At 43.2% G+C, this 22,130-nt stretch overlaps 1 long non-coding RNA gene across 1 annotated transcript; it reads right to left on the bottom strand.

Annotated features, from left to right (window-relative positions):
* Positions 1–6,793: 6,793 nt before the first annotated feature.
* Positions 6,794–8,058, bottom strand: LOC110342862. The gene is made up of 2 exons (XR_002385030.1): positions 7,901–8,058; positions 6,794–7,104 (listed from the first exon to the last, which is right to left on the bottom strand). It is a non-coding gene; the product is annotated as an uncharacterized LOC110342862 (long non-coding RNA).
* Between the last annotated feature and the right edge of the window lie 14,072 nt (positions 8,059–22,130).

Below are 22,130 nucleotides of genomic sequence, written 5' to 3'. Positions count from 1 at the left end.
ATTTATTCTTAAATAACCTCTTTCTAAGTGTTTGCATATATGTCAACTAAAAGTAAGTATAATTGAGGAGTGGCTACCAATGGATACAGGGTCTCTTTACAAGGCGATGAGAGTGTTGTAGAATCAGATAGAATCCCTAATCACAACTTTCTAGAAAAAAAAAACCACTAAGTTGAACATTTTTGAAAGTGAATTTTATTACATGGATTATATATAAAAAATATAAAATATCAATAATACACAAGCTTTACAGAAGTCAAAAAAAGGATTGTTATTAACTCTGAAAACCTCCTGCAATATTTTAAGTAGCAAGAGATGTTATTATATCCAGCACATTTTATTGAAAAAATCTAATTTATACCCACTACCGTGTACCAGCAACAGTGAGCAGTCAGGCAAAATGGGAGGGAGTTACTCTCCCCACATAACAGCAGACTGTGTGGAAACCTCACCAGGCAGACTCCTTAGACTGCTCATCAAAATGTCAGGGAAGGAATGCAGCCCAACCTCTCTGACCTTGGCGTAATAAGGCTATTGGCACCTATGGATCAATATGGAAACTCAGAGTCGGTTTTCACACACTGACTGCTGCTGTGTTTGCTTTGAGACTAGTTTGAAAGCACCACACCACACTAAATAAATAATAATAACGTCCCCACTCTAAACTGTGAACTCATGCTCTTGTGCTTATTAGAGTGTGTTTGCTTGTTTAACACACAGAGGTAATTTTTTATCTTTCCTCTGCTAAGTTTTTTTTACTCATTATAAGGCCTCACATTATTTTTTTTTACTGTCACTACCCAAAAAAAAAAATGCCGCAAAATTCCTACCAATAACTTAGGGTAGTAATCAGGGGCAGTTACTAAAGTACTTTAAATTTCCAAAATAAATTGGCAAAGATAAGTTCATAAATTAAGGCATCCAATGCTTACATTTTTCAGCTGTAATTCGTCCGGCCTTTCCATACTCTTCCACAGCAAAAGGATGGTCTAAGTGTTCAGCCCTGGAGTGCATCTGTGCTGCGTATGCCTCTGAAAATATCAGCATGCTGAGAGATATTGGTCATAGGCCAATGGGACAGAAGCAGTAACCACTCATGGTGAGCCTGTGCTCCTGGTGAGCTAGGCAATGAGGGCCTTCTGCAGCTTGGTCTCATTTAATGACCTCCCCTCTCCAAGTTCCCAGGCCCTGAGTAGTACTCTTGTGGTACCTAGAGTCTTCTGATGTACCTTGCCACTGTCGCTTCTGACCATGCTCAGGCTCCCAAATTAGTCTTCTCATGTCTTTCCATCAATGCTCCGGTGTCCTTATCATCTGTTCCCGATGGGCGATAGACCAATAAACCTGTTGGATGACGTTCTAAAGACAGCACAGGTCCCCCTCCATGGCCTTAGCTATTGTAAGTAACCTGGGATACTTAGGGTGCCTTACATGCCTATCAAAAGAGGCTGTTTACAGTGGTACCTTGACCCAAGGAAAGTGGTAAATGGGAGGAAATTTTGGGAAATAGAGATTTCCCAGTCAGGCAAGAATCACATCTCACATGTGTTATATTCTCCATGGTAATGCTAAACATACAGGCTTCTGAGTTTCATTAGTCTGTAACTAGAGGTTGGACATTGCATCATTAATGCTAAATTGCTTATGAAATATCTTGTGGCCAAAAAAAAAAATGAGGAGCGTTTTACTTCACTGAGCATCTAACTGCTAAAAACTTCTTACAGTGGAAGAGTGGTAACGCGGTGATTGTCCCTTCTACACTAGGCACCACGGCCCAGACCAGCAATGGCCCTCCCAGGCACGCAGTAGGGCTTTTCCCTTCTCTCACCGCGGTGGCCTCAGATGCTCGGTTCCAATACCTTTCTTCAGTATTTGCTGCCCACATCCCCTTCTGGCCTTGTATGTGGAAGTGGGGGGAGGGGTGCACACTCATGTATGAAGGCCAGAGGACAACTTCAGATGGATGTTCCTCGCGGGCTGCACACCTTATTTTGAGACAGGATTGCTTGCTGACCTGGAACCCAACAATTAGTCTAGGATAGCCAATCAGTGAGCCCTAGAGAGCTTTTTGTCTCTGCCTTCCCAGTACTGGGGTTACAGGCTTCTACATGTGCCGTCTTAGGGTTTTTGTTTTGTTTAGTTTGCTTTTTTCAAGATGGGGTTTCTCTGTGTAACAATCCTGGGTGTCCCGGGACTCTCTGGAACTCAATTTGTAGACCAAGCTGGCCTTGAACTCACAGAGATTCACTTGCCTCCCCTGCCCCCCATGGTGGGATTTAAGGTATGGGGCCACCATCATATGCAGCTTCTGGGGATTGAACTCAAGTCATTATTCTTGTATGACAACCATTTTAACAGCTGATCCGAGGAGATAGTCCGCAGCCTGACTCCGGCTTTTTGAATTTTAGGTTTTCTTTTCTTTCCCTTCGTATATGTGTGGTACTTGGGTTGACTCTAGGATCTTAGGCATGCTAGGAAATTTCTCTGTTGACCTACATTCTCAGCCCTGAACTATGGTTTTTCTAGCAGGTCTACACTCTGCCCTTTACCCGGTATTAGTATCTCCCCTAGGTTCAAATGACAAGCTCTATTCCCATCGAATCCTATAAAGCCCTGCCCAGTTGCCCAACAAAATTACAGTATTCATGCAGGAAGAAGAGCTAAAAACAGTGGCTCAAAAGCCAAATGTGTAGTCTGCACAATGTTTACCAATGCTGCAGTTAGATATGCCAAAATTAGAGAATTACAAAGAAAGATGTAGATTTCTTGCTTTTTGAAAAAAAATTAAAAATCTTTTTTTCATAAAAAATCTGATTTTTTGGGTTTCTACTGCTGTGAAAAGACACCATGACCACAGCAACCCTCTTTTTTGAGGGGAAGGTGCTGTTGAGGCAGGGTTCCTCTGAGTAGCTTTGGAGTCTGTCCTGCAGCTCACTCTGTAAACCAGGCTGGCTGGTCTTGAACTCACAGAGATGCACCTACCTCTGCCACCCAAGCGCTGGGATTAAAGGTGTACACCATCACTGCCCTGCAGCAACTCTCTTTATTTTTTATTTATTTATTTACTTATTTATTTATTTATTTATTTATTTATTTTGAGACAGAGTTTCTCCATAGGTTTGTAGACTGTCCTGAAACTCTCTTTGAAGATTAGGCTGCCCTGGAACTCACAGAGATCCTCCTGCCTCTGCTTCTGCCTCTGCTTCCCGAGTGCTGGGATTAAAGGCATGCACCACCACTGCCGGGCCTGCAGCAACTCTTATAAAGGAAAACATTTAATTGGGTGGCTTATAGTTTCAGAAGTTTAGTCCATTGTCATGGTGGAATATGGCAGTGTGCAGGCAGACATGGTGCCTGAGAAGGAACTGAGAGCTCCATATTCTAAACAGCACCTATTCTAAAAAGGCCACACCTTCTAATAGTGCTACTCCCGTGGCAGTCATTTTCTTTCTAACTACCACATAAGCTCTAGCAAGATTCATCCCATAACTATACGTGATAGTGTGTTTGTCAGCAATGGGCCAGAGATAGGAAGCTGCTGTCTTTCCTAGATGAGGCTTATTACCCAACCTGCCAGTGTCCGCCAGCCCACAAGGCAGGCACTCAGGGAGATTGCCTTGTGTCTTGCAGACATCTGAATTTGCAGCTCCTGAGACAATAGAAGGACTCTGGACATGCTTATAAAGAAAATGCCAATCCTGCCCTGGCTATATACCTCAACTTGCCTTTCAGCACCCAGTCCTGTCTTTCAGCCTCACCTTATCCCTGTGGCCCCAGGAAAGGTAATCTAGCAGTGTGTGGCTTAATATGGCATCCTTACTATTTATTTCTTTATATTTTGTCTCTCCTTTTTTGGAAACTGCCCCATACAGCTCAAGCTGGTCTTGAACTGGTTGTACAACCAAGGATGGTCTTAAATATTTAACCCTCTACGCTACCTCCTGAGTACAGGGATTGCAGGTGCTCCCAACCATTCCCAGTTCATATGATGCTGAGACTCAAACTCAAGGCTTTTTGCATATTAAGCAAACACCCTACCAGCTGAGTCACTTGTCCAGCCCCCCCATCCTTAGATGAAGAAGAGTCTAGTAAATTGTATTCAACTAGGAACATCTATCTAGAGTATTCTGTGTGCCATGAGATACATTCTTAGTGGGCCACAAGACTTCTGTCACTAGTCTACTTCTTTGTAAGACAGGCCTTGGGCACATTCTTTTTGGCAAAGCTTGAAAGACAGAATTTTTTTTTCATACCACAAATCAGTAATAGTGAAACACACCAGCTAGTGAGCCCTTAGTGTTGAAAACAACTCATTAAATTTATTGGTTCTTTGATGTCCAATTCATGGCAGACTCTCCTCATTATTTTGCCAAAGGAAGTCAAGGTCATCAAGTTGTGTTTTTTAATGGGGATTGATACACTTTTATGAAAAGAACTTGGTGGAATTTCTAGAGAACATTCATCTCTCTTCCCCCTAAGTGCAGTAACCTTGCCATGCCCTCTTGCAGCTACTCAAACCAGTAGAGTTTGTGGTTTTTCTCATGCATTGAACAACCCATCTGACAAAGTATTCTGACTTTTTCACCTAAATGTCAGAAACTTTTCGTTATCCAAGAGAAGAAAACATCATTATCAAAAGCCTTTCTCATCTCGATTCTATGGAAACCACTGACCATATTAGGGAAAATAACAGGCAGGCAAAGTTTAGATGGCAGCATTCATCTTTTGTGTGTGATTTAAAAAAATAAAAAAGTTCGCCTTCGACTTGGGAAGTCACTACACGCTTCATTGGCAGAAATGCTCTTTCTGCTTGAAAGCGTGGGGACTTCAGATAGGCCTCCCCTCACTAGGATGAGTAAAAACAATATCATTTTCCCTGATAGCTGCTGAATTGAAGGGAAGGGTTATTTATTTAAACTTCTGAAGCATGAAGCCAAATGCAGCCAGTGTGCTGTGTCTGTCTGAGACGCCGTAAGTCAGAGATAAGAGTTTATGAAGCGTTAGGTCAGCCGCGCCGTTCCCAGATTCTCAGGGAAAGCACACTGCAGCCTGCAGTCCAGTGCCTGCCTCCGGACTGAAGAAACCAGCCATGCACCTCCTGCCTCCAGATCTCACACACACACACACACACACACACACACACACACACACACACACACCTTCCAATCAATTCCACGACTGAAGAATGATAAACAGCTCTTTTATTACCTGCTAACAGCCATTGTCATTACTAAGAACAGGGACTAGGAAAGTCTTTGTTCCAAAGAACACCTGGGGACTGGTAAATCCCATCCCTTCAGCACCTGATGGCACCTGGGAGTTAGGAACTGAGCTCCCGAGCCTCTCTCCAGACTCACCCCACCCGTGTTTTGATCTGCATTTCCATGGCAGCATATGGCCCAGAGCAGCCTTTCATATGTCCACACAAATCATCAGCCCAAAAATATTTACCATTGGCTCATTTTTTATAAGTTTTTTATTATTGAGTTTTATGATTAATATTTTAGCTGTAGCAAATTTAAAGGGATCTCTGATCATTTGGAGCTGCACATAGAAATAATTATGGGTTAAATGATAAAATGTCTGGGATTCTGTCCAAACAATGAGTCTGGATTGGAATGAAGATGGATACAACATTGACTACCACTTCATAGTTGTTTAATTCAGATACTTTGTACATGGAAGTTCACCGTACTATTTTCATCCCTATGTACATTTGAATTTTTTGCCTTTGGTTTTGAAGTCAAATCTTGGTTTTGCTCTTGACTTAAAGTAACAGCAACCATAAAGCAATCGTAATAGCAATCATACCAAGCAAAACCATTTGGGGCATTATAAGTTCTCTGCAGCCCAATGTCCACAGCACAGAATTCCCCATGGGCTGCAGGGAATGTAAGATTTGAAATTTAAGTACCTGGGGTACTACTTATCAATCCCAGGCACCTTACATTCTACATGAGTTTAGTTGAACGTCTCAATGTGTTTCCTAATATCCTAGGGATAGACACAAGATTTAAACACACTATAAATCCTACCAAGTTCATAGATGCTTATTATTACCTGTTCTCAAATATCTTGATAATACTTGAGACCATAAACCTTGTATCAGTTAAACGCTGCCATACACTGGCATTGGAGTGACATTTAAAAGCAAAATTCAGCACATCTCCTATGACAGATTTTTATCAGAAAGACATAGAAAAGTGCTTAGATAGGATATGCTCCAGCCGGGAGGTGGTGGCTCATGCCTTTAATCCCAGCACTAGGGAGGCAGAGGCAGGCTGACCACTGTGAGTTCCCGAGACCAGCCTGGTCTACAAAAGTTAGTTCCAGGACAGCCTCCAAAGCCACAGAGAAACCCTGTCTTTAAAAAAAAATAGGATATGCTCCTTAAACTGTAAAGACTTTCCAAGTAATTCCTTAAAGAGGAATTCTACAGAGTCAGCAAATGGCTTAGTGGGTAAGGGCAGTTGCCACCAGGCCTGATGACCTGAGTTTAATCCCTGGAACCCGCAAGGTAAAAGGGGAGAACCAACTCCCATAAATTATCCTCTGACCTCCATACAGGTGCTGTGTATGTGCCAGGAGCACGTGTGTGTGTGTGTGTGTGTGTGTGTGTGTGTGTGTGTGTGTGTGTGCATGCAAGTGAAGAAGCCAAGCATGGTGGTACATGCCTTTAATTAGAAAGCAGAGGCAAGCATATCTCTGTGAGTTCCAGGCCAGCCAAGCCTACACAATAACACCTTGTCTCAAAAAACAAAAAGCAAAAACAAAATAAAAAAAACCTGTAGAATAATTGACATTAATTGTATTTATTTCCTTTGACTTAAAATTTTTACTGTCAATATGCATAAGGAGTAAGCACAGAGGACAAATCTTGCAAACAAATTCAAAAAGGCTTTCAGACAACACAAGCCTTATAACCTTAACACATCTTTACTTCAAAATTCTTCTCTCCAAAAAGTTGTCATGGTGATGAATGTGGGGTGCTGAGGGACATTTGGAAAGCATAAGTAATGAGTAGCTCAAGATGCAGGAAGGACTTTGGGCAATGATTTTCTTCTTTGTAGAGCTTAGACTTCCCAATTTGCTCCAATGCATGTGCTACAGTGAGCAATAGAGAGAATGCCATTGAAAGTTGTCACTCATCTGATTTCTCCCCTCGATGCCATTGCCCACCTGCTCCTGTCCCATCTCTTCCCTCGATACTCCTCTGCCTACACCTAACAATGCCCTCCTCCTGCCCCTCACCCATCCCTAATTGCTCAACTCTCAGGTTTAGTGTTAGTGCACCCTGTCCCACATACCCAGCTCTATTTCCCTTCACATGCTCATAACCCAGTCCTAAACTTCAGAGGGAAAGTGGCTGGGTTTTTTGTTAGGTCTGAAGTCTCTGAGGAAAATTTAAAAATGGACCCAAATCCAAAGGTGTCCATGCGTGTGTTTCCTTTCTAGGAATCACTGCTATTCACTCATGGGAGTCCTAGTTGATGCTAACAAGTGCATTTTGCAGCATCGTTTACCCAGTGGGATCCAGCTTTGAAGGCATCAGTGCTTGGATTAGGACCCAGCTCTGCTTGATGCCAAAGCCCATCTCTTTCAGTCATACCACACCCTTGGCAGAGTTAGTCACTGTCATGTTCACTGTCCTCTCACGGCACACACTGGTACGCCAGCTTTGGAATGAAAACATGTTTTCTAGCCAGGTCAAATCACTCCCACAAGCCCCAGAATTCTGTGCATTTTATACTCTGTTGGAGTCTCTTATTGTTAAATCATGTCTCTTTGAATCAATTGTTCTAGACACAATGAAGTGATGGCAGGTGCTGAGTACCTTATAAGCACTCATGTTAAGAACTTCCTGTCTGGCCTGGGATGCCTTGGTTAGTAAAGCACTTACCTAGCAAGCCTGATGACCTCAGTTCATAGTCCCAGTCTGCAAGCTCAGCAATCTCCTTCAGGAGAGGGAAAGCTGAGACAGGAAAATCACCAAGAGTTTTCGGGAAGCTAGCCTGGCATACACAGCAGTGTTGTAGAATATTATTTTAAGGTAGGTTACTTTTGTTTCTGCTCAGGAACATTTGTTTAATGATGCGAAGATGTGTTTGATTAAATAAAATCCACCTGTGGTCAGGAGGCTGGGTCAGCACCCAGCTGACAGGAAGTTGTAGGGAGGAGCCAGGCAGAGAAGGGCTTATAAGGAAGGAGGACTGTGCCCTAACACAAGGACTTATTGGAAACGAGAGGAGGTGAGCTAGGTGAGCTGCTTGCCATTCAGCCTTTCTGGGAAGCAAGATTCTACCTCAACCTTTGAATCTTGAGTTCTTTTGGATTTTCAAGACAGAGTTTCTCTGTAGCTTTGGAGCCTGCCCTGGAACTTGCTCTGTAGACCAGGCTAGACTTGAACTCATATAGATTCACCTGCCTTTGACTCCCAAGTTCTGGGACTAAAGGCTTGTGCTACCACTGCTGGGAAAATCTTGAGTTCTTTAAGTGGACAGCGATTTAAGTAAGTTTTCTTAGTAGCTTTGAAAGAGTCGGTGCCTGAGGGAACAGCTGTTGGTAGCTTCAGCGTGTTGGTTGCTCAGTAGGATAGCTGTAGCTTAAAATGCAGCAACAATTAAAGAAGAACACAGCAGTTAGCAGGAAAGGAAACTGTTTTTCAAACAGAATAGGAGGCGTGGATCTATGTAGAGTGTAGTTTTCCTTGCCAGCCGCTTTGGTCGGTGTCCCCCCCCCCCACACACACACCAGCTGCCTGGGCCCTGCCACAGTTGCAGTCCCCAAATAATACACAAGACACTATATTAATTATAAGCTGTTGGCCATTTGCTTGGTTTCTTATTGGCTAGGTCTGACTTGATTATTAACCAATAATTACTCATATATATTTTATAAGAATTTATCTTTGCTAGGACGCACTCCTGCCTCTTTCGTTATTCCTGGGAGTCACATGGCGACTGCTCAGTTCACTACACTTCCCAGAATCCTCCAAGACTCCTAGTCCCATCTATTTTGCTGCCCTATTGGCTAACAGTGCTTTATTCAACAACCAATAAGACAGATTTAAGGTCATCCTCTGACTGCCACATGTGTGACATAGTGTACACACACACCTACATTCAACATACACATGAGCATACATGTAGTTGCAAAAACAAATTCAGTTGAACACTTGCTTTATCAAGCATTATAATAAGTTATACTTCCTTATAAAAACACAAAGTAAAAGGATAATTAGCTAAACATGAAAAATATATAATGAATTAAATGTTTTCAAAGGCTCCCAAAATATGGCTTATTAAGCTACTTATTATGTCATCCTCTCAATATTTTTCAACACTAAGGTTCCTACCTCTTTTACAGAAATGTACATCTTATCATCATAATCTACAAAGAAATATACAAACAGGCATATATAATTTACACCATCTAGGGCCCAGGAAGATGGCTCAGCAGTTAAGAGCACACACTGCTCTTGCAGATGATGCATTTGGTTCTCAGCAGTCATGTCTAAAGGTTCACAACAGCCTGTAACTCCAGTCCCAGGGGATCCAAAACCCTCTTATGACCTCCTCAGGCAATTATTCACATGCACATACCCACACATAGACACACAAGCTACACACAACTCAACATAAAATAAAAACTTCAAAACTCTGTTTATGAAAGGACTTGAGATAGCAAGAGAGGAAATGATATTATTTAAACTAAGTGAAAGAAATTTAAACGTGTATGCAAGAAAGAGCAAAAGAAAATATTCATTCTACCTAGGCTACATTACCTAAGACTCAACTCAGGAAAAACACTTGGCAGACTGACCCAAGGTACAAGATACAGTAAGACTTACTGCTTTTTGTTACCAAGAAAGTCATGCAAATTACTTTTGGGAGGATGCCTTGCACAATGCAACTAACTCTGGAATTAATTTCTCTACTTTGCTTTTCCTCTCTCCTCTTCCAGAGCAATGGGGGTGTTATTTGGCCAATTGAATTATTATGATGGATTAAATATTTTTTTTCTTTCTAGTTATGGGGGAGGGTGCAGGTGTCTGAGAGGCCAAAGACATTAAATCCCTGGAGCTGGAGTTACAGGTGGTCATAAGTTGCCTGTCAGGAATGTTGGGAGCCGAACTCAGGTCCTCTGGAAGAGCACTACCTGCTCCTAACCATTGAGCCAGCTCTCCAGCCAGCCTTTATTCTCTTATAGGGACTCTCAACTGCTCCTGTCTCTACTCTTTCTTAAATCTTACTTTTGTATTATATTTTCACAACCTGACTTTTTCCTGGGTTGAAGCTCTTTTTTATATTTTTATCTTTATATTGGGGTGCAGGTTGAGACAGGGTCTCAATGTATAGCTCTGGCTGTCCTGGAACTCACTATGTAGAACAGGCTGGCATTGAACTCACAGAGACCTACTTGCTTCTGCCTCTGGAGAGCTAGGATCAAAAGCGTGGGCCACCACACCCAGCAGCTCATTTTTGTTACTTGATCAAATGATGTCCCTCCAGTTAGACCACAGCTGTCCATGGGCCGCTTCCCTCTATACTCCATAAGAACCCGTTAGCTCTTCATGTTGTAGAGTGCCAAGATAGGGATTCAATAACTTAAAGGATTATTTGGTTTTCTTTTCAGAGAGAGACAGGGCAGTGCCTCTCCTCTGCTTCTCTCCTTGACTCTCCAGACTCCTCTAAAACCACATTCCTACACACAGCCCAGCTGAAATAACAACACGGCTGGCTTGCACTTTTATAGAACCATATACATTTGGAAGTGTTTTCACATCTCTTATCTCATTTCTTCCTCACCAGAATCCTATGAGGTAAGGAGAGTAGATACACTTGGTCTTACTTGATAGATGGTGAAACAGAGGAAGAGCGAGGTTAAGTGACTTGCCCAGTCTCTCACCACTCCACTACATCTGCCAGAGCTATCTTCCTCAAAATAAATATAAACATGTCATTCCCCTGCATAAAATCATCAACAGGACTCCGGCTGTCTGCGGGGTAAAGTGCAAACTCCTTAGCAGGGCATGGTCCCTTCACATCCTGGTCCTGTGCTCCTCGGCAGCTTCGTCTTCTGCTCCTTCACTCCCCCAGATCCCCGGAACCCCGCCAGTCCCCAGCCTCATCTGCTCTCAAGAGGGCAGGCCTCCAGACACATGGCTTCCTCCGCCTGGAATGTCCTTTGGATTTGAGATCCTTGCTGTTGCCTCCAAGCTAAGCAGATCTAAAGCCCCTGTCCTCCTCAGGCACCTGCACACACATGAACAACCTTTCTTCTTCTTCTTCTTCTTCTTCTTCTTCTTCTTCTTCTTCTTCTTCTTCTTCTTCTTCTTCTTCTTCTTCTTCTTCTTCCTCCTCCTCCTCCTCCTCCTCCTCCTTCTTCTTCCTCCTCCTCCTCCTCCTCCTCTTCCTCTTCCTCCTCCGAGGCAGGGTTTCTCTGTCGATTTGGAGGCTGTCCTGGAACTAGCTCTTGTAGACCAGGTTGGTCTCGCAGAACTCACAAAGATTCTCCTACCTCTGCCTCCTGAGTGCTGGGATTAAAAAGGCATGAGCCACCACCGCCTGGCAGCACAACACTTTCTTGTAAGAACATCTGTCTTCACAGAGGTCAAATAAAAACCCTGTCACCTCCCAGCTGGCTCTCCATGTGCCGGGTAAGCCACTCACTCTTCACCCATCTTCTAGAGTGTCTCCCTGTTACCTAGGCTTGCCTCACACACACACACTTCTACAGCCTCAGCCTCCCAAGGGCTGGGATTACAGGTGTACACCGCCATGCCAGTGAGTCAGCCAGCCACTTACTAGACTCACTAGCTTTATTTATATTGATGTTCCCTCCTTATCCCGCTCCAGTTTTTTTTTTTCTTTTTCCCTTCTTATTGCCTTGGAACATGTCATATCATCTGCAGATGGCATTAGTCTTTGAGTCTGCCTCTGCTAGAGTGGGAGACTCATAAGGGCAGGGACTTTGGCTAGGTTTGCATATTGAACAGGGTCTGGCATGTAAATGTGAAGAGGCCTCCAAAGCATTCATTAGTGGGTGGCATTGTGATTCGGAGGCAGAGCCCTTGGCCAGCAAGTGACTGGTCCTGGGTTAAAGTTGGACTTCAGACAAACTGACTGACTAAGGCATTTGTTTTAGTTACAGTTTCTATTACCATGACCAAAAGTAACTGGTCGAATGCTGTCTTAGTCGGTGTTCTATTGCTGTAAAGAGATGCCATGACCATGGCAACCCTTATAAAGGAAAACATAAGGGCTGGCGTACAGTTCGGAAGTTTAGTCCATTGTCATCATGAAGGGAAACATGGTGGCATGCAGGCACACATGGTGTTGGAGAACAGCTGATAGTTCTATATCTGAAGTCACAGGAGCGGGGGAGGGAGAGAGACACTGGGACTGGCTTGAGCATTTGAAACACCAAAGCCCACCCCCAGTGACACACACTTCCTTCAACAAGAACACACCTCTTAATCCCTGGCAAGTAGTACCTCTCCCTCATGACCAAGCAATCAAACCATGCGCCCATGGAGGCCATTCTTATTCAAACCACCAATGTTTACTTCACGGGTAGCAGTTCATCACTGAAGGAAGTCAGGCCAGGACCTCAAACAGTGTGAGGACCTGGAGGCAGGAGCTGCTGCAGAGACCACGGAGGGTGATGCTTACTGGCTTGTGCCTCATGGCTTGCTCTGCCTGCCATCTTGTACACCTTGTACATCTGCAGCACCACCAGGCCAGGGGTGTCGTCATTCACAATGAGCTGCCCAAGCATCAGTTGCCAACTAAGAAAATACCCCCACAGGCTTGCCGACAATCTAATCTTACCGAGACATTTTCTCGATTAAGGTGCCCTCCTCTCAGATGACTCTAGCTCATGCCAAGTGACACAAAACAGGCAGGGTGGCATCAACTAAGCAACTTCTGTTCTAGAGTTATGGCTATCCACATAAAACACAGTCTCTATGGCATGGACAGGGGAGAATGGATGGAACTATCACGATACAGAGTAGTTAAGCATAGTGATGAAGCTAGAGGCGTGCACTGTGTGAGCGGATGACACGGATAAGAGGCAGTCAAGAAGACCCAAGCCAGGGGCAAGATGGAGACCAAGGCAGCAGTCAGAAAGGTTGCGAGTCTACACAGAGATCCGCTGGAAGGAGCCGTGGCCACCACAGACAAGTCAAACACGTTCAGAGGAATGTTAGAGGGTGGATCTTTGCATTTGGGAAGTTACAAGTGAAAATTTCATAGTCTGTTTAGGATGCATATGGGGTAGGGTATAAACTCATAGGAGTCTGTTTATATCTGCAGAGAAAAGCAAGACAGACCCTAGGCAGAAAGGGCCCTGTCTTCACCTCAGATTCATACAGGTTGGGATATCTTTACTTTGAAAACTTTCCCAGCTGCCTCTCTTTGTAAGGAAAGCTGTTGAAATGACTGATGCTGTCCCTGCTGGTCTAGTAGGGACAGTCTGGAGTCAGTCGTCAGCAAGGTCAGCAGGAGACCCCAGGGTATACATCCTGGTATGTTAATCTGCTCCATCCTGGAGCTTCCAGACCAGCAGAAATTTGAGACAACTTCTTTGATAAAAGCTACCCTCATCCCCCAACGCACTTTTAACCCAACCTCTCCATTTATTTTTTAGTTTGATTTCTCATTAGAGGTACATGAATTTGTGGTGTTTGGTTTAATTTTCAGAAACTAATGTTTTATTTTTAATTTATGTGAATTTAATCATTACATGGATGTTTTGCCTGTGTGTATGTATATATTCCACGGGCACGCCTGTTGTCCACAGAGGTTAGAAAGCATTAGATTCCTTGACCCTGCAGTTATAGTGGAGGTAAGTCATCATGTGGATGCTAGAACCACTGAGTCCAGGGGCTCTGCAAGAGCAGCAAGTGCTCTTAGCATCTGAGCCTTCTCCACAACTCTACCAAATACATATGTAGGCTTTGTTTTTATTAATGGTGTGTGTGTGTGTGTGTGTGTGTGTGTGTGTGTGTGTGTGTGTGGTGTTCACATGAGCCTACATGTATGTAAGTGCCACCATGCACTTATGTACTTACAGGTGATTATGAAGCCAGGAGAGGGTGTCAGCTCTCTTAGAACTGGTGTTACAGGTGGTTGTAAGCTACTGTGTGGGTGTTGGGAACTGAACCTGTGTCCTCTGGAAGAGCAGCCAGTGCTCTTAACCATCTCTCCAGCTCCAGAAACTATTTTTATTCTTAGGCTATTTCTAAGTATTTCCTGAGTATCAAGGACTTTGTTGGAGATCCCTTGTTACGAAGACTCGTGATTAACTCCTGGCCATGGCTGTCATGGGCTTGGAGCCTGGTGGGGAAAGGGAGAGATTTGGTAGAGATCAAATACGGTAGTATACAAAGGGTTCAAAGGGCAGACAGGGAAGGGATGTTTTCTTCCTCTGAAGAGAGGGCGAGGGAAGCACGTACAGTATCTTAGAAGAATCACATCTCAGGCTGGAGAGATGTCTCAGTGGTTAACAGCACAGGCTGCTCTTCCAGAGGACCAGGGTTCAATTCCCAGCACCCACATGACAGCTCACAACTGTTTGTAACTCCAGTTCTAGGGGATTCAACACACTCACACAGACAAATGTGCATATAAAGTAAAAATAAATAAAATGTTAAAATAAGAGGTCTCATGGGAGTCACAAAAGCTCATGTGTGTGTTCATCAGTAAACATGGGAGCACGAACACTCTAGATGCAGACTTGGAATCTGAACCAGGCTGGTGTGCTGAGGGAAAGCAGTTCACTGTGGTGGGACCTGGAATGTGTCAGGAGCTGGGATCTGACTCAATAGGCCAGTGTGTCTCAAAGTGTGAGTCAACGGACACCTGCTCCAGACTCCGTCCACATATCCTGGTCCAGCTATCTGCTAAGATGCAGAGGCTCAAGATGGATGGTGAAGTGGGAAAGAGCAAGAATTTGGTTCCCAGGTGCAAAGGAGTTTGAGGAATACCGACATAAGCAATGCTCAGCCATTCCTAGGTATTTTAATAAGAGAAACAATCAGATTTGCTTTGACCAAGACTTTTTTCTGGCCATTAGCTCTGTACCCGATCCTAAGCTCCAGTGCTTACCAATACAGGGTGTAAAATATAAACAATTGAAGTAGGCAGTAGGTGTCATCACACAGAGAGCTGTGAGGACTGTGTTAAAGCAGTGTCTAAATGCGACTGGGAGTTAATTTCAATCCAGTACTATTCTTATTAGCCTATTCACTTTTTCAAAATGAATGGGTGATGTTTGTACACCAAACAGCCTAGGAGGATGGGGACAATGTTTTCATACCAAGCCAAGTGCAGCCTTGTTTACTGTGCATTATATATTAAGGTACCCTATGGTTCAGCTCTGTGGCTGTAAAGTCCCCTACAGCTGGGTCCATTTACGCAGCCCCTGTGAGAAGGAGGGATAGGGATCTGTGCTCATGCTGCAAACCCTGGCCCTGCTGAGATGGGGTAATCTTTAGGAGGTGGGACACAATGCAGAGTAGTTAGGTTGTGAGGTCATAGGTCTTGGATGGGACTAATGCTGGCTTCTCGGGTGGTTGAGTTGTTACAAAACAAGTCCTTGGCCTCCTCTGCTTGCCACCGGTTTCTTTTCTGTTTCTCACCCATGGTGGGACACAGTAAGTTGAGAGTTCACCAGGACAGTGGTTCTCTGATCTTGGACCCCTGGAACTATTAGCTAAACAAACCTCTTTTCTCATAAAACACAGCACCTCGGCTATTTTGTTGTACCAACACGTCGTGGATTGAGATAATGGCGCTCTACCTTACTGTCTTACCTGTCATCTCCACTTAAAAAGTTACCAGCTCTAATTTGAATTTACCCCATCCTTTGGGAATTGGCTGACAGGAGCAAGAAGTTACCAGGCTCTGACAACATAAATTAAAGTCTACTCTTTCCCCAACAACAACATAAAACATCATGGTTTATGTCCCAAGAGACAAAAGGAGACAGTTTTCCACGGGGAATGTTTTCACACCGTGTAACAAGAGTCCTCTGCACTTTGCAGCTCGCACAGCCAGGCCCTCCTATCAAGGCTTTACCTCTCACTCACTAAGCCAACTCTGGATTTTAGGGCCTGTTACTTGAAGCCCTCCAATTCTCACACATGTTTTCAGTAAGGTTGGCTGAAAGCATCAAAAGTAAATGGACACATTGTGGCTTGCACAGATAAGCGGTGTGTTCTTGGAAAATCACAAGTCTGGAGACACATTTCCCCCGGGCTGATAAGGCAGTTCCCCAAGGATCCAGGACAGGGTGCTTTTAGCTTTTGAGTGCTGTCCTTTGGCTTACAGAATCCATCCTCCATTTGTTGTTACCTTGGGGCTGCAAAATGGATGCCTCACCTCCAGTTCCCAAGGGGGGATGGTAAGGGTCCTGAAAGGTAAATCTGCTCCCATTTAATGAGCTTTCTAGAGAACTCCACATACCAATGTTCCTGTTCCTTTATGAACCATGTGTTACATCTACATCCCAGCTGCAAAACAAACAAAAAAGGTCAAGAAATGGTGCCCTTCTGCTTCATCTATCGTTTGACTCCTAAATGTCCACCCAAGACCCACATGTCATTTAGCATACTATCGCCAAGGTTCACATCTGTTGTAGCATGTATGTCATTTTTCTTTTTTATTGATCAATCATATTCCATTGTGTAAATATGTTGCATTTGTGTGTCTACCAAATGATGGACATTGGCTCCTATGAACATTTTGTCCTTTTTTTTTTTTTTTTTTTTTTTTTTTTGGTTTTTCGAGACAGGGTTTCTCTGTGGCTTTGAAGGCTGTCCTGGAACTCACTTGGTAGTCCAGGCTGGTCATTTTGTCCTTTTTAAGGACAATGCAACTATAAATATGCATGTACATGTATGGCTGAATTTTATATTTTGCTTTGCTTTGTTTTTTTTTCAGTTTTAGTAACTGTACTCAGGGCTTCATCACTACCACAAGCTGCCACCTTAGCCGTCATGCTCCAGCTTTTATGTGAATATATTCTTTTTAGTTCTCTTGGATATATACTTATGGGTAGAATCACCATTTCACCTTTTAAAAACTGCCAAACTGTTTTCCAAAGCAGCATCCTGCATCTATAAAACCTATCATCAGTCTACACAGGGTGGAGACCCCTGGTGACTCACCATAGTGTGTGTTACACAGCTTGTGTGGTTTTCTGAGCATACGTTATACTTCAATACAAAGATTTAGAAGTACATGCTCTGTAACAGGTGAAGGGTTCACACATTCCTTTTTTTTAATTTTTTATTGTTTTGAGATAGGGTTTCTCTGCATAGCTTTGGCTGTCCTGGAACTTGATCTATAAATCAGGCTGACCTTGAATTCACAGAGATTTGCCCACCTGCCTCTGCCTCCTAATTAAAGGCATGATGCTTCGAATAAGAATGTTCAGTGTGGCCCTGTCTAGTAGGTCTGAGGCTCAGAGAAGTAAACAGGAGAAGGGGAGGTTTGATTCTGTGTGAGTGCTGGCCCCAGCTCAGGCAGCAGCTACCTTAGCATTTACACAGAGCCACTCAGCTTCCGAGCCTCCAGCCAGCACCCTTCAGCTCCCTTGCTCCTCTCCAAAGTTTTCAGCTTCTTAGACCGAGCAGTTCCTGGTTTTCTGAGCTCCCCAACCTACAACCAGGGGCCTACCCAGCCTCTGATGGTGCAGTCAGTTCTAATAAATCACCTCCTGTAATTACCCACACATTCTCTTGGTGCTGTTCTAGAGAACCCTGACAAATACCAAGGTTCGGGTCGGTGTGGCTCATATAGGAGCTCAGAATAATAAGGGTTTTTCCTTGAAAAATTAAAGATGACTAGTGTATAAATCTCCTCTTATATTTGCATCATTTACTGCTCTTAAGTCTCTTGACAAACAGCAAATTCATCCCACTGGGCTATGCATGCCTTTCTAAAATCACTTTAAAAACACGAATGATAAATATGTCTTTCTCAACAGACCCAACAGATTCATAAAATGTTTCCAAAGCTGGCTGTGTCACATGAAGTGAACTTGAGGCATTTCCCCCTTGTGCCAAGGCTGTTTGGAAGACAGTGCTTTCTGTGGTCAGTGGGTCTGAGGTGTCAAGCTCTGATCTCACTCTGTTGTAGCTCATGAGTAATCTGTTTCAGTAAGGCGCCCATCAGCTGAACTCAACACCAGTTGTTTCCCTATAAAGCCTCTGTAATCATAGGCTGCCTCATAGTATAAAACTTAATTAGTAGCTGTAAAACTCTGCGATCCTAAAAGGATAGTAGTGTTCTGAATTCAGCATTACATCACAACAGCCAGGGGAGTCCATGATTCCCACCATAAATGCACACAATAAAACCCAGCAACACACACTTACATAAATAAGAAGACTTCCATTTACAAAATGATGACTTCAGACTTCAAACTTTCCTGAGTCGCTCAAAATTAGGTTCCTTTGTGTGAGGCAGATCCCATGTAATAGCACATGAAAACAAGACGGAGGTTTATTTCCTCTTACATTCAAACAAGCCCAGAGAAAGGCAGTCGTGGTTGGCACCACATCTTCCTGGTATCAGAACATGAGCCCCATTCCACCTCTCCCTGCCACTGTGACTTTTGCCTTCAAGGCCACAGCTAGGTTTTAGTTTTAGTTGGATTGCTGCAGTTCCCACATCAAAATAGGAACATAGACAAAAGCAAAGGAGTCAACTCTAAAAAAGTGGTGCCTTGCCGGGCGGTGGTGGCGCACGCCTTTAATCCCAGCACTTGGGAGGCAGAGGCAGGCGGATCTCTGTGAGTTCGAGGCCGGGCTGGACTGATAGCCTCCAAAAACAATACAGAGAAACCCTGTCTCGTAAAAAAACCAAAAAAAAAAAAAGTGATGCCTTGTAAAATTAAGAGGTGGCTTTGAGATGGCTCCATGGGCACTGTGCAAGTCTAAGGACCTGAGTTCAAAAGTTATCCCCTAAACACCACATTTGCATATGCCCACAATCCACAGGCCCTCCCCCAACACAGATACACATTCCCCAAACAGATAGAAGCAGGTAGACCATAATTTTTAATTAGCAAGAATTAAACATGGAAGGAGAGTCAGGGAGACGGTTCAGTGTGCAAGAGCAATTGTTCTGCCATCACGAGTACCTGTGAGTTTGAGTCCCCAGCATTCACATAAGCAGTATGCTTTAATTCAGGAAGTAGAAATGAGAGTTAAGTTTTCAAGGTCAGTTGCAGCCTACACAATGAGTTTGAGGTCAACCGTGGCTACATGAGACCTCCAACTCAAAAGCAAACCAACACCCATATCAGAGCAAAGGCTTTGCCTTCCAGAATGTTTAGGGTTTTGTTCAGTTTTCTGCTCCTTCTGTTTTTGGGACATATTTGAGAAAGTCTCAAGGATATGATATAGTAATGACAGATTGTCATTGTGGTAGCAAGTGGTACCTCTTACTTTACTGTTTTTGACACACCCGTAACCTCCATTTTCTGTCAGGCATTGACTTGGAACCAGCTAATTCCAGTTTCAATGGACTATAAATTTTTTTTCTGAAACATTCAGAATCTCTCCTGCTATATAGTAAATCCCATTTCTACCACCATTTGTATGAGTTAAGGGAAATTTATTTGGGAAAAAAATCTTACATGATCAGAAAACATTTTATTAACTAAAAATAATGCTGTTTTTCACTCAGTGAAAAAATAAATTTGGCCCGGCGTTGGCGGTGCACACCTTTAATACCAGCACTTGGGAGGCAGAGGCAAGCAGATCTCTGAGTTCGAGGCCAGCCTGGTCTACAGAGCTAGTTCCAGGACAGCCTCCAAAACAATACAGAGAAACCCTGTCTCGAAAAAACAAAAATAATAAATAAATAAATAAAATTAACAAAAAGAATCATCAAAAATTGTAGCGGATTGAGTTGGCTCATTTTAGGTCACCTTGACACAAGTTAGAGTTATCTGAAAAAAGGGAATCTTGATTAAGAGAAAATGCCTCCATAAGATCAGGCTGTAGGTAAGCCTGTAGAACATTTTCTTAATTAGTGATTGATTCAGGAGAGTTCAACCCATTGTGGGTGGTGTCACCTGTAGGTGGTCCTGGGTTCTATAAGAAAGTAGGTTGAGCAAGCCATGGAGAGCAAGCCAGTAAACAACACCCCTCCATGCCCTCTCTGTCAGTTCCTGCCTCCAGGTCCCTACCCTATTTGAGTTCCTGTCCTGACTTCCTTCAATGATTGACTATGATGTAGAAGTGTAAGCCAAATATATCCTTGCCTTCCCAACTTACTTTTGGTCATGGTGTTTTGTCACAGCAACAGTAACCCTAATAAGACAAGGACTCAGTTTATTGCTTAGTGATATAGAGCTTGCCTAGTGCACATAAACAATAAATTCCGTCACAGCAAACATAAAAAATAAGCGGCATGCCTTAATTTTGTTCTCTCTGGCAGCTCAAACACCTGCAATAGTGTCTGGTACCTAATTATGTCAGAGAGATGGAAAAGTTTTTAAATGAACAAGTAAATATCTAACGGCTCCAATAATTTTGTCCCTATCCTTTCACTATCTTCCTCTTGAGAATCCCCTGAAGTCACATTGTTTTACTTCCCAAAGTCACAGAATAAAGGTAAAAGGTTCAAAAAATGGGTGGGAGGGGAGTGGTTAAAAAGGGGGAGTGTTAATATTAAAATATTCAACAATACATATGTATTTTTAAAGAAATTTTTGATGAGCTAAAATGAAATATTGAAGAAAAAGCTGACAACATTAAAATTGAAAACAATTGGATCAACACATTTTCATCAAGAAAAGGGAAAGAAACTGCAAGTAGGGTTGAAAATTATTCATCTCAATGGGCGTGGTAGCACAGCCTTTAATCCCAGCACTCGGGAGGCAGAAGCAGGCAGGTCTCTGTGAGTTCGAGGCCAGCCTGGTCTACTCTGGCTTTGAATTTAACTATTAACTGGTATATCAACGTTTTTACAGGACTATTGGGAATCTTCTCCCATCTACAATTCTGAGAAGAGTATTGTAACTAGCATTCCCACCCCCTACCTTCCAGCCTCCACATCCCCTCTCTGTTCCTTCCCACTCCTCTCTTCTTCCCTTCCCCCTCAGAAATCTGCTCCCTTCTTTTCAACTAGCCTTCCTCCTTTTCTTCCTTGAGAGTGTATCTGCTGCTCATTCTATTTTGCAACCAGTACCCCCGGAAGACTGTCTTATTTTGCTTTCTATTGCTGTGATAAAACATTGGCAAAAACATGGGAAAAAGGGTTTATTTCATTTTACAACTCTCAGGTCATACTCCATTGCTGAAGGAAGTCAGGACAGGAATCCAAGGAAGGAGCCTGGAGGCAGGGACTGAAGGGAGGTTTGCTTACTGACTTGCTCCTCCTGGCTAGCTCAGCTTGCTTTTTAATACAACTCAGAGCCAGTTACCCAGGGTAGCACCACCCTTAGAGGGCTGGACCTTCCCACATCAGTCATTAATCAAGAAAATGCCTGACAGGCCATTTGATGGGGCACTTTCTCAACGGAAGATATCATGTGCATATTCTCTGATGAGATCTGTTTTTACTTTTTCAGCTCATTTTTAAATTGCATTTCCCCATCTATACTGCATTTTCAATATTCTTTATATAATTGGCCTTCCATAGCTCCAAGTTCTGCATCCAGATTCAATCAGCTGCAGACTAAAATATTCTAGGAAACTGTCTGCACTAGCTTCGCAGACTTTCTTGTCATTTCCTAGAAAACACAGTACACAGAATTTACATTGTATTGGATATTTTAAATATTCTAGAGATAAAGTATATAGAAGGATGCAGAGGTAATATACACACACTAAGCCATTTATACATAAGGGGCTTGAGCACCCATAGATTTTGGCATCTATGGAGGGGAGATCCTGGAGTCAATCCCTAACAGATACCTAATAGATACTGTGATGTTGTGTATTCTGGGTAAGTCCTTATTCGTTAAGTTGGAGCATTCTTTGAAATCCAGTCACTCTCAGGTAGCAAGGAACATTGCTTAATAACTGGATCAGTAAACTGGGTTGAAGCATAACAGAGAAAAACAAAAGTTCAAAGGCTTTGAGAACAGGAGCCATCTGGAAGGCG

Source organism: Mesocricetus auratus, unplaced genomic scaffold (genome assembly GCF_017639785.1).
Source record: "Mesocricetus auratus isolate SY011 unplaced genomic scaffold, BCM_Maur_2.0 Super-Scaffold_100004, whole genome shotgun sequence".
Taxonomy (NCBI): domain Eukaryota; kingdom Metazoa; phylum Chordata; class Mammalia; order Rodentia; family Cricetidae; genus Mesocricetus; species Mesocricetus auratus.
The sequence above is the reverse complement of the archived record's forward strand: the minus strand, read 5'-3'. Positions and strand labels throughout refer to the sequence as shown.